Raw genomic sequence first — 10,719 nt, 5'->3', positions numbered from 1 at the left:
CCCCCTCAGCAAGCCCACCTACCCCACGGTGGAGGAAAGGGAGGAAAGAGTGGGTTCCAGGAGCAGCAAGTAGAGAAAGTGTGGGTTCAAGTCCTGGCCCTGCCTGGATTGCTGAGTGACCTCCAATGAGGTTTCTGCCCTCTCTGGGTAGGATCCCTCTTTCCTGTGGCGGTGCTCTAGGTGCCCGGATGGGCCTTTGGGGAGAAGACTTGAGGGACAGAACACACTCCTTTGTCTCCACAGAGGTGCCGGCAGAGGCCAGGGAAGGAGGAAGCTGTGTGCATCGAGGCGTGAAATGAGCCCGTGTAAATCCCATGTAAATGAGCCGGCGGGGAGGGGCATGCGGGGCACAAGCCTCTTGTCCTGTTTTCTCCCAATGGGCAAGAAGCACAGTGGGCCTTGGATGGCGGTGGACCATCAGGACCATTCGGCTGGGCCTGGAAGCATGGAGATCCACCTGATATCATGGCACCAGCATCAGCCTCTTGGGGGCCAGCCTGGGGCCAGGAGCCAGGCCTGGCTTTCCGTCTTCTTTCCTGTGCATCGCTTCCTGCCACCAGAGGGGAAGAGGGGATCTGGCAAAATAAGGAGTTGAGACTATGAAAGACCAAGGCTCAGCTCTCCTGGGGAAGGGAATGGGGAACTCGTTTATAACTACAGGGCCATTAAGGTTTACCCCGGAGGCGGAGGAGGCGAGTAGAGGCAGGGTGTCTGCCTCCCTGCCCCCCTCCCCTCCTGTCTCCCTTGGGGAAAGATCACTGCCTTCTAGTTTCTCTGCTGCTTGATGTCCTTGACTCTCTATTTACAGCCCCACACACCCCTGTCTTCTCTATCCTCATCACCCTCAGTCCCCTACCCACCTTTGCTGGAAACACTGTGATTTCGCTCTTGTGAATCTCTCCCCTTGAATGCCAGGAGTAGGGCGATCTCAGGCAAGGATTTCAGAACGACTTCAGAGGAGTCCTGAACCACCCTCTCTACCCGCACCACGAATGCCTAGGCCTGCTGGGTCCTGAGCTGCGGGTTGGGGAGGGGGCAGATGGAGCCTTCGGGTGAGTGCAGCTGGAATCAGACCCTGGGGTCCTGGCTATGGAAGGCATAGCACCTGCCCCTGAGACCCTCCCAGCCTGATAGGGGAGGCAGAAGTGGGGCTGGAGGGTGAAAGTGCAAGTGATGGTCCTAGGAAGAAGGTACCCAACCTATGGTGGGGTGGGGGTCAGGGAAAGTTTTGAGTGGGCCTTGGGGGATGAGTAGAACTTCCTAGGGTAGAGAAGTCACTGAAGAATGGAAGAGCATTTGTGAAGGCCTGGGGTGTGCAAGGGCCTGGAGTGTCGTGGGCTTGGCTAGAGCAGTGTGAGCTCCAGGAAGGCCGGGAGACTTTTGTCAGTTTGGGTCACAGTGGCATCTCTAGCACCTAGGACAGTGACTGCAACACATCTTGTTGAATCCATGAATAAGATAAAAGAGGAGAGAGTATCTGGAACTGGGGCGGAATGACTGTTGGTGCCAGCTCCTGAGAGCTAAGGCCTTTGATCTTCACCCTGAGGGTTCTAGGGAGCCATTAAAGGATTTTGAGCAGAGGGTGGGTGTTGAGGACTATAATGATGATAAGGGTGATGGGGGCTTAATGGGGGCCTCCCTACCCGTGTCCCCCAAAGCTCACCTCCTCTCTCATCCCCAGCAATTTCCATCTGCCCCCGCGGCCCAATTTTAGTCTCTCATTGTCTGGAAAACAAGTGGAGCGTCTGGGTCGGGTTCCTCCCAGCTGGGGTTCTGGCCAGGAGGTCTGCGGGCGTGGGCTGGTGGACTGGGACTGAAATGGCTAACCCAGTCTCAGGAAACACTTTTATGTTGATATTGGTTAACTCTGGGAGGAAGAGGCCTTGGGAAAAACAAAAACAAAAACAAAACGCACATTCCCAGGGTCACCAGTGGCCACAGGCCAGCCCACAGGAGAGGAAAAAACACAGAACCACACCCAGGAAGTACTTGGATAGTGCCCATGCCAGAACTGCTTGACCTGCACATGAAGTTCTGGACTCCCACACTGGAGGTTTAGTAGGTCAGGCATAGTAAGTGGGCTCAGAGGGCTTAGGTGGAGGTGAACACAGGCTATAGCATGTGGACTGCAATATTATGCAGCTAGCTCATGGGGCCTACCCACGCCCGTAGCAGACATCACTAATCAATGGCGGCATTTCTTTCTCCTGAGCTCAGAGGGAGAATTTCCTCTGGAACTATATTCTTCAAAAGCTACTGAGCACTTGAAATGTGACTCATCTGAATTGAGAGGGGCTGTAAGTACAGAAGACATAATGGATTTCGAAGGTGCGATATGAGAAAAAACGGTCTTTTTAATAATTTGTTACATTGATTACACTTGGAAATGAAAATGATTGGACACCTTGGGTTAAACAATACATATTGTAAAAGTTAATCTCACGTGTTTCTCTTAACTTCTATTTAATGTGGCTGCCAGAAAATTGAAAATTATCTGTGTGGCTCCCAGATATTTCTATTGGACAGCACTACTGTTAGAATACCTGCTGTATGAGGGCAGGGAATTGTGTCTTTTTTGTTGTTGTTCACAGCTAAATCTCCAGCACCTAGATTAGTGTCTGGCACATAGTAGGGGTTCAATCATTATGTGTGGAATGAATGAATGACTCCTTATTAACATGGTCCTTCAGGCCTCCACCAATTAATCAGAACGCATTTGCTACCCTGAGCCTATCCAACAGCTCCAGCAAGGTGCTCAAATCCCCATTTGTGCTTTGCAATTTTAGGGCATGTATCGCCTTCGCTGGACTCTCTCGAAACCCAGAAGGAGCAGCTAGTGGTGGTCTTGGGTGACGGCTCTTCTCTGCCACTGGTCCTCTGAAGAGGAACTTTCGGTTCCTTCGGATGAGGAAGCAGGGCAGTGCAAATGATATGGAAATCACCTCTTACGGGCATTTGCCTCTCTGGGGTGCTGGAGATGCTTCCAGTCTACTTCCTGGCCCCAGCCCCTCGTCTCTAGGGACAAAATAGGAAGCTTTTGAGCTCCAGGTGCAAACGGGGCCACTTCCGTCTTTCCCCAGCACACAAGGGCTATAGCCTGGAGCATCCTTGTCTCTCCATCCAGCAGGAGCCTAAAAATAGTCTGCAGTTTCAGCCTCCCCCACAGCCGCCTGCACCGAGCCAGGCCCTGAGCCCGCCAGCTCCCCCACAGCCCAGAATGTCTGCACAGTCTGCCCCAGCTACCGACCCACGTCTCCTCCGCCTCAGTCCCATCCTGGTCCCTGGGGACCCTGAGCTCAATGCTCCCACTGTCAGACCAGCTGAGGGTCTGCCTGCGGCTCCGCCCTCCCAAGCAGACTGGGCCCCGACACCCTGGACTTCCAAACCCTGTGTTCTGTCCATTTCCCCCTTCTTGAGGGGATGTCGGCCACACACAGAGGCAGGGTGAGGGCGTTCCAGGCAGTAGAATCAGGAAGTGCACGACCAAATGGTGTGAGAGGCTATAGCACATGGCAGAGGATGAGCTGTTTGGAAGGGCTGATTGAACAAGATGGAGCGGTGGGGTCAGGCACAGGCCGGAAGGCAGTAGGGTAGGTCTGCTGGCTCCCATCCCCCATGCATGGGTCCTCTAGCCCACTCTGTCCTGCCCCACAGGGAGGGGGCTGTCCCTCTTACATCTGGCAGCCCATGTTGCCATTCTGTCCATTCCACGTGTGGAGCCCAGGGGCTCTCAATGCCAGGGCCCATCCCCGCAGTTTAGGCCACCCACATCTATAATTTGTGGGAAACCCTGGTACCTTCCAGATACGATCTGCCTGGGTTCCTGCCTGCTCATAAGGCTGCAGGTGGACAGGCAGGATTCTCCACCGATGCCCAGAGAAAGGAGGTACTCGAGGCAACCTGGAGTGACTCCCAGAGCTGGGACTGGAACCTCCATATCTTGACCCCGCTGCTGGGACCCATCCCCCCTCCACCCCCCACTCTGAGATCAGCTGATCACTGTTGGGAGCACATCTTGCTCTGAGTCTGAAGAGTGGGGTTTGGGAACCTACTCTGGGGAGGGCCTTCCTGGTGGCAAGAGTGAGTATGCAGATGACACTGTTGGCCCATGACTGTTTCCCCACTCTGAGCTGAGCGGGGTCACAGCTGCAGGAAGTGAGAGCAGTGGAAGTCATGTTTTCCTTTTCTGAGGGGTGACTCTTGGGGAAATGCTGAGTTCGTAGAGCAGATCTTCCTATACCTGGTGGCAGGAATCCTTACTACCAAAGTCCTTTCTTGCCCCAGCATCTCTTGGTAGGCTGGCCAAAGTGCCAGTGTGGCACTTTGGAGGCAGAGTGCCAGTGTGGGCCTTATTGTCCCCCATAGAAGATGGCGGGTGGGGGGAGGAGTGATGCCTGGGAGGAGAGCTTCTTGCCCAGAGATGCATAGTTTCTGACAGCCTAGCCTAGAACCCAGGACTTTTGCCTCTTCCCACCCCTACATGGCATGTGCCCCCAAGGAAGCAGGGGTGGGTGTGATCTAGATGCTTCTTGGCCAAGGTGTTGGGGGAAGTTTATAGACCCTTGAGGTTTCCTTATCTGCAGCCACCGCCTTCATTTCCCAGCAGATGGGGGCCCTCCTCAGTGTGAATATTGGTCACCATGCAGTGTCAGTCTTAGGACATCTGTCTTTGGCCCTGGGGCATGTCATAGGTGTTCCCCTCCCCTAGCTCCCTCAAGAGCCCACAGGCATCTGGAGCTCTTCTGTACCCCGGATAGCATCCTTGGGACCCTAAACCCCTTTCTCAGTTTGAGAAACCGCAGCCCTTGAAAAAGGCCCAGAATGGCTCTGTGAATGACAGGGTGTGGAACTATTGCCATCCCAGCCCTGATGCGTCCCTTCCCTGAACTCCACCTGCTGCCTGCTCACCTCCTCTGGACACCTGCCCCAAGCAGTGTAATGAGAGGAGAGCGCTGTGCCCTGGCAGCCCACGCCGGGGAAGATGGAATTGCGGGGTCTCTATCTCTGTGCCTTTCTGTCTCAGTCCCATTCCTTTTCTACAGGTCTCTCTCTTTTCACGTCCCTCCTGATTCTCTCTGTGACTCGTTCTCTTAGGTTTACTCACAAAGGATAAGCACGTATACATATACCATGCAGGCACACAGGACCACACACATTACCTGCTCACGTGTACACTCATGCAGGCACACTCATCTGTGCACGCGTGCGCACACCCACAGGACCTGCCCTCCTTGGGTCCCATCCACATACTTGGGGAGGGGCATGAAGCTATTTTCTCGTGTGTCTACAGGCTTAAGGCAAACCCGCGTCTCATTTCCAGCTGTCCCTGCTTCCCTGGTGCTGGCAACTGGGGGCTTGAAGACATAGTCTGGGATCCCCACTAGTATCTGGGGAATCTAGTAGGGATCACTGGGCCGATGTCACTTGCAGGGAGACAGGGAGAGACCGCCCTGGAGGTGAGCCGAGGAGAGAGGGACACGAGGATGCAACGTGGAGTTAATGATGCACTGGCCCAGAGGGTCCCCAGACCCATTTATGCTCCTTCCCTGTGGTTCTGCTGAGATGCCCTCTGACCCACCTGGGAGCTGGGGACAGAGGACAACTGAACCATAGGAAACACCAGGGTCAGGAGGCTACAGGGAGGAAGGCTGACTGAATACGTACCCCACCCACGGAGAGCTGGGGGCTGGATGTCCCTGGAGGGAGGGTCATGGTGACTGAGGACTTGGTTTCCGTCCCTTTAGGACAATGGGCCAGATGAGGCCCCACCAGGTACTTGGGTTTCCTGGGCGGATCAGGGCTTTCCTGGAATGCCTAACTTCCCTGGTCTCCCAGGGTCAAAGTGATCCCATGGAGGGGGAGAGGGGGAAGGGAGGTGGGGCAGGCAGGAAGTCCCTGGAGTCACCAAGGACCTCCCTGTCCTGGCTTCAGGGCTCCAGTGGTCCCCAGAGCCTGTCTCTGTTCAGAGCAGACCACTTACTGATCACCTATTAAGCACAGGCTCTGTGTGGATGAGGCTTGTGAGGGGGCAGGAGGATCCTGGGTTGGGCACTAGGGAAGGGGCAGCTTTCACTGCTGCCGCAGGAGGTAAAGTCCCTCCAGGGTCTGGGGCTGACCCAGGAGGAGCTCAGAAATCTTTCCAAGGGTGTCACTTATCTCCCCCCTCCCTCTTTGCCAGAGAGGGGCATTGGTCAGCCAGTGCCCTGGCTGGGCTCCCTTGGGAAAGGCCATGGGGACAAACAATTACGGTGGTGGCTGTATACCATCTATCACACACATGCTTGAGACTATTCTAGAAGTTTTACATAATTATCTTAATTTTCTCAGCAGCCCTATGAGGTCGATACTGTTATTGTCTCTATTTTATTGTTAAAGGGACTGAAAGAGAAGGTAAGTAATTTACTAACTCATCATGGCAAAAACACACATCTAGTTTTTGTCTTAGGAAACTGGGGTTTCAGGGGTGCCTGGGTGGCTCAGTTGGTTAAGCATATGAGTCTTGATTTCCATTCAGGTCATGATCTCACAGTTTGTGGGTTCAAGTCCTGCGTCAGGCTCTGCGCTAACAGCATGGAGCTTGCTTGGGATTCTCTGTCTCCCTGGATCTCTGCCCCTCCCTGACTCGCACTTTCTCTCTCTCTCAAAAATGAGTAAACTTAAAAAAAAAAAAGAAAAGAAAAAAAAACTGGGGTTTCAGACCAGTTCATTTGATCTTGCTCAAACTCATTCTGTAGCTATTCATTAAATTGTTCTTTGCTGGGCTTGTGGTTGACACAGGATGTGCATAGCAGAGGCGAGCAGATGGATGGGGTCACTCTGGCCAACTGAACAAGGTCAGGTCTGGGGCAGAGGCAGCCCCAGAGGACCAGGACCTCTCACACATAATCCGCTTGGACCTGATGCTTGGCTATCAGAGGAAGATGATGGGACCACCATCTCTGTTCCAAGAGGCTCAGAGAAGGGAGGGCCGCCTGCCAACTTACCCTCCAAGGGTGGGGGCGGGGGCCCCTCTACCTTGGCTGGGGGGCCGCCACAGGTGGGTGGAGAGGATGTCAACCTTCCCCTTTCAGTGGTTCCCACCAGAACCATCTCAGGAAGCAGCTGTTCACAGGGCTCGAGGGAGCCGACAACTTGCTCCATTATGGCAGAATGCACACGGGGGGGCGAGGACTCCTGTGGGGACCTGAAGCTGAGTAAGGTTGAATCAGGCTGCCTCTGTGGAAACCTCTGCCCACGGCTGTCTCCAAGCTGGGTACCACAGTCCGACCAAAGGAAGAACTTCCCAACTGCGGGGCCATACACTGCTGGAATGCGTGCCAAAGGAGAGGACTTTGTGGGGGTGCCCAGTCCTCTGGCTCTGTCCTCCTGCTGGTGTCCTTGAAGGAGAGGACAGGAGCTGCGTCAGAAGCCTGTAGCCAGACCTCAAGTCCCTTTGTCGTGGGGGACACCTGTCCTGAAGCTGTGCGCACAAGGGGAGGGCTCCATCCCACTACGAGGCCCACTGGGTCCCCTGGGGCGCTCTCACCTCCTCCTCCTCCCAGGCTGAGTGGCCGTGGGGGTGGGGGTGGGGTGAGCGGGTTGCGCCTTCCCAGGGCAAAGAGTGGCTCCCGTGGGGTGGTGTTTTCAGACACAAACCAGCTGGCCAGACAGGTTTGGCCTTCCGACTCATCCCTAGGGAGGTACTTTGCGTTCTTTTTTTTTTAACTGAGATAAAAATCACATCTTTTTTTTTTTTTTTTTAATGTTTACTTATTTTTGAGAGACAGAGAGACAGCGTGTGAGTGGGCAAGGGGTAGGGAGAGAGGGAGACACAGATTCCGAAGCAGGCTGCAGGCTCTGAGCTGTCAGCACAGGGCCTGACGTGGGGCTCGAACTCACGAACCGAGAGATAGTGATCTGAGCTGAAGCCGGACACTTAACTGACTGAGCCACCCAGGCGCCCCAAAAATCACATCTTAAAGTGTACAATCTGGTGTATTCACAATGTTGTGTGGCCATCCCCACCATCTAGTTACAGGACATTCCATCACTCCAAAAGAGACTGTCCATTAGCCATCGCACCCCTTGCCCCTTTCCCTACTAATTTACTTTCTGTCTCTAGGGATTTACCCGTTGCAGACACTTTACATAAATGGAGTCATATAAGATGTGGCCTTTGGGTCTGGTTTTCTTTCACCCGTGCTAATGTTTTCGGGGTTCACCCACGCTATAGTATCTATCAGTATTTCGCATCCTTTCCTGGCCGAATAATACCCCCTCGTGTGCCCCACTTTTTTTTTTTACCCAACTCATCAGTTCACGGACACCTGGTTTGTTTCCACCTTCTGACTATTGTGAACAGTGCTGTACGAACATAGGTGCACAAATTTTCCTGTGGACATATGTTTAAAAATTTTTTTTAATGTTTATTTACTTTTGAGACAGCGTGTGCACAGGTGAGCCGGGGAAGGGCAGAGACAGAGACGGGGACAGAGGATCCATAACGGGCCCCCGATGACAGCACAGAGCCCACGGGACTAGAACCCACGGAACTGTGAGACTGTGACTTGAGCCAAAGTCGGATGCTTAACTGACTGAGCCACCCAGGCGCCCTACGTTTTCAGTCCTTTTGGGTATCTATCTCCCTGGGGTGGGATTTTGGAATTATATGGTAATTTTCTCTTTAGCTTCTGGGGAGCTGTCACACTGCTCTCCGTGGACGTTCTATCATTTCATATTCCCACCAGTGACGTGGGAATTCTTCACCTCCTCACCAACATTTGTTGGTGATTTTCCGTGACTTTATTCTTTCACTACATATTTTATTGAGCACCTACTTGATGTGCCTGGAGCCCGGGGTGCAAGGGCATGGAGGCTCGGGCTGCTGTGCCAGAGCAAAGGGACACAGACCTAAAATAGTGGCCCTGGTGACGAGTGGAATGAAGGAAGGGTAATGGGGCCCTACGTGTGCAGGACAAGCAGGGAAGGCTTCAGAGGGGCGCCGCTCCCTGCCTTTGCCCCCTCTCAGCATCACGTCTCTGGAAAGGGTGATGGTCGCGGTGCCCAGTGCCTCAGGGCTGCCGTCTGAGAAGTCCCATCCTTGCCTCACATCTACCCGTACAGCCAGTTCCTTTGTGTTGTTGAGTCCTCATCTCCAGGTCATGTGCCGGCAGCCCAAGCCAGATGAGGAAACTGAGGCTCACAGTGGGGAATGATTTGCCAAAGGTCACCCTAGAAGGCAGCGGCCGAGGGAAACCCAGAGCCCTGACCTCCAGCCCCCTAGACCGCAGGCTAGTGGTCCTTTTAGCTTGGATGGGGTGAGGCCTGGGTAGCAGGGGGGTGGGGGTAGGGAAGGAAAGGCGGCAGGAGGCTGAAAGGGAGGCCCAGGTAGGAGGAAGCCAAGCTTCAAAGATTTTCCCAGGCTGGGGGGAGGGGCCCTGGGCAAGGTGTATGTGGGTGAGGCGTGAGCAGTGGAGGTCCCTGGGGCCTGCTTAGACCCATTTGTCCTCTGCCCAGTTTCACTTCTGCCTGACTTGCCCCCTGAGACCCCGGGATTAGGGGTGGGGGGATGGGCCCACCATGAGCCATGGCCACCTCCTTCAGTCTGCTTTCCTGTCCCTGCCAGGTCCTACAGTCTGAGGGAGGAGGCCGGAGCCTGGCTGGATCGGTCCTCCATGGGTAGGGGTGAGCTACAGGCAAGGCCTGGCTGGCACGTAGTGGAGCTTAGAGCCTCCAGTGGCCGGCCTCAAAAGCACGATTTGGGGAATGTTTGCTCCATGAACTCATACTTTATAGGACTAAACTGAAATGTGCTCACCCTCTCACTTGCATATTCTCAGTGACTCACGGGGCCCCAGGGTAAGTCCCTGGCCAGACCAGGTGTTGAAGTGTGTGGGGACAGGGTAGACGCAGCCCTTGGTCCTCCCACCAGCAGGCTCAGGGCTCTGGTAAAGGCAGTGGTGGTAGTGCCTGCCGATGGGGTGTAGACAGGTGGGACCAGCCTGACCTGGGTGCTCAGAGGGGAGCTGGGAGGGAGCCCCGTGGCTCTCAAGCCTCCCCTCCCCCCATGTCCCTTCATTTCCTCATCTCGGAACTCAGCTCACGCAGGCTGATGGTAGCTTTTGATCTTGTTCCCCGGCAGGACCCACGCCTGTCCCTGTGGCTGCTTGTAAAGAAACTCGAGTTATGGGGACATGGGGAAGTCCAGAAGATGATGGCGTTGAAGTGCCTCCCCCTCCTCTGGCCTCCTGAAGGCCTCACTTCCCCATCACGGCATTCCTATGGGGCTTCAGGGGCAAGTTCTACATCTTTAGCATAGGGCCTACGAGGGACTGGCTTTTCCTTGGGGCTGCCCTTGTGTTGTGGCACAGTCGGGTGGGGGATTTTGGCAAGGCCAAGGGCTCCGCATGGCTAAAACTCCCCCGGGGTTGCGTGGTTGGCTTAGCTGCCCAGGCTGGTGGCTCTGTGAGGACAGACATCAGGACATCATAGGTGTCTTTGGGATGAACAGTCCGGGGGGGCCGGAGGACCGCGGAGTTGCGGTGGTGGGGGGGGGGCATTAAAACCAAAGTGGTTCTTGGATTCTGTCTTTGTGGAGAAGCAGGCGTTAGCTAGGCAAAGGAGGAGACAGGGGCACCTGCTGGGTCAGAGGCACAGAGGTAGGAGGCAGAACGACCTATGTGGGGGCACTCAAGTGTTTCCATGTGACTGACTGGAGTGGATGTGTGGGGACAGGAGGGC

This window comes from Puma concolor, chromosome B3 (genome assembly GCF_028749965.1).
Source record: "Puma concolor isolate L17-30 chromosome B3, mPumCon1.1.hap2, whole genome shotgun sequence".
Lineage (NCBI taxonomy): Eukaryota > Metazoa > Chordata > Mammalia > Carnivora > Felidae > Puma > Puma concolor.
This window is presented reverse-complemented; position numbering follows the sequence as displayed.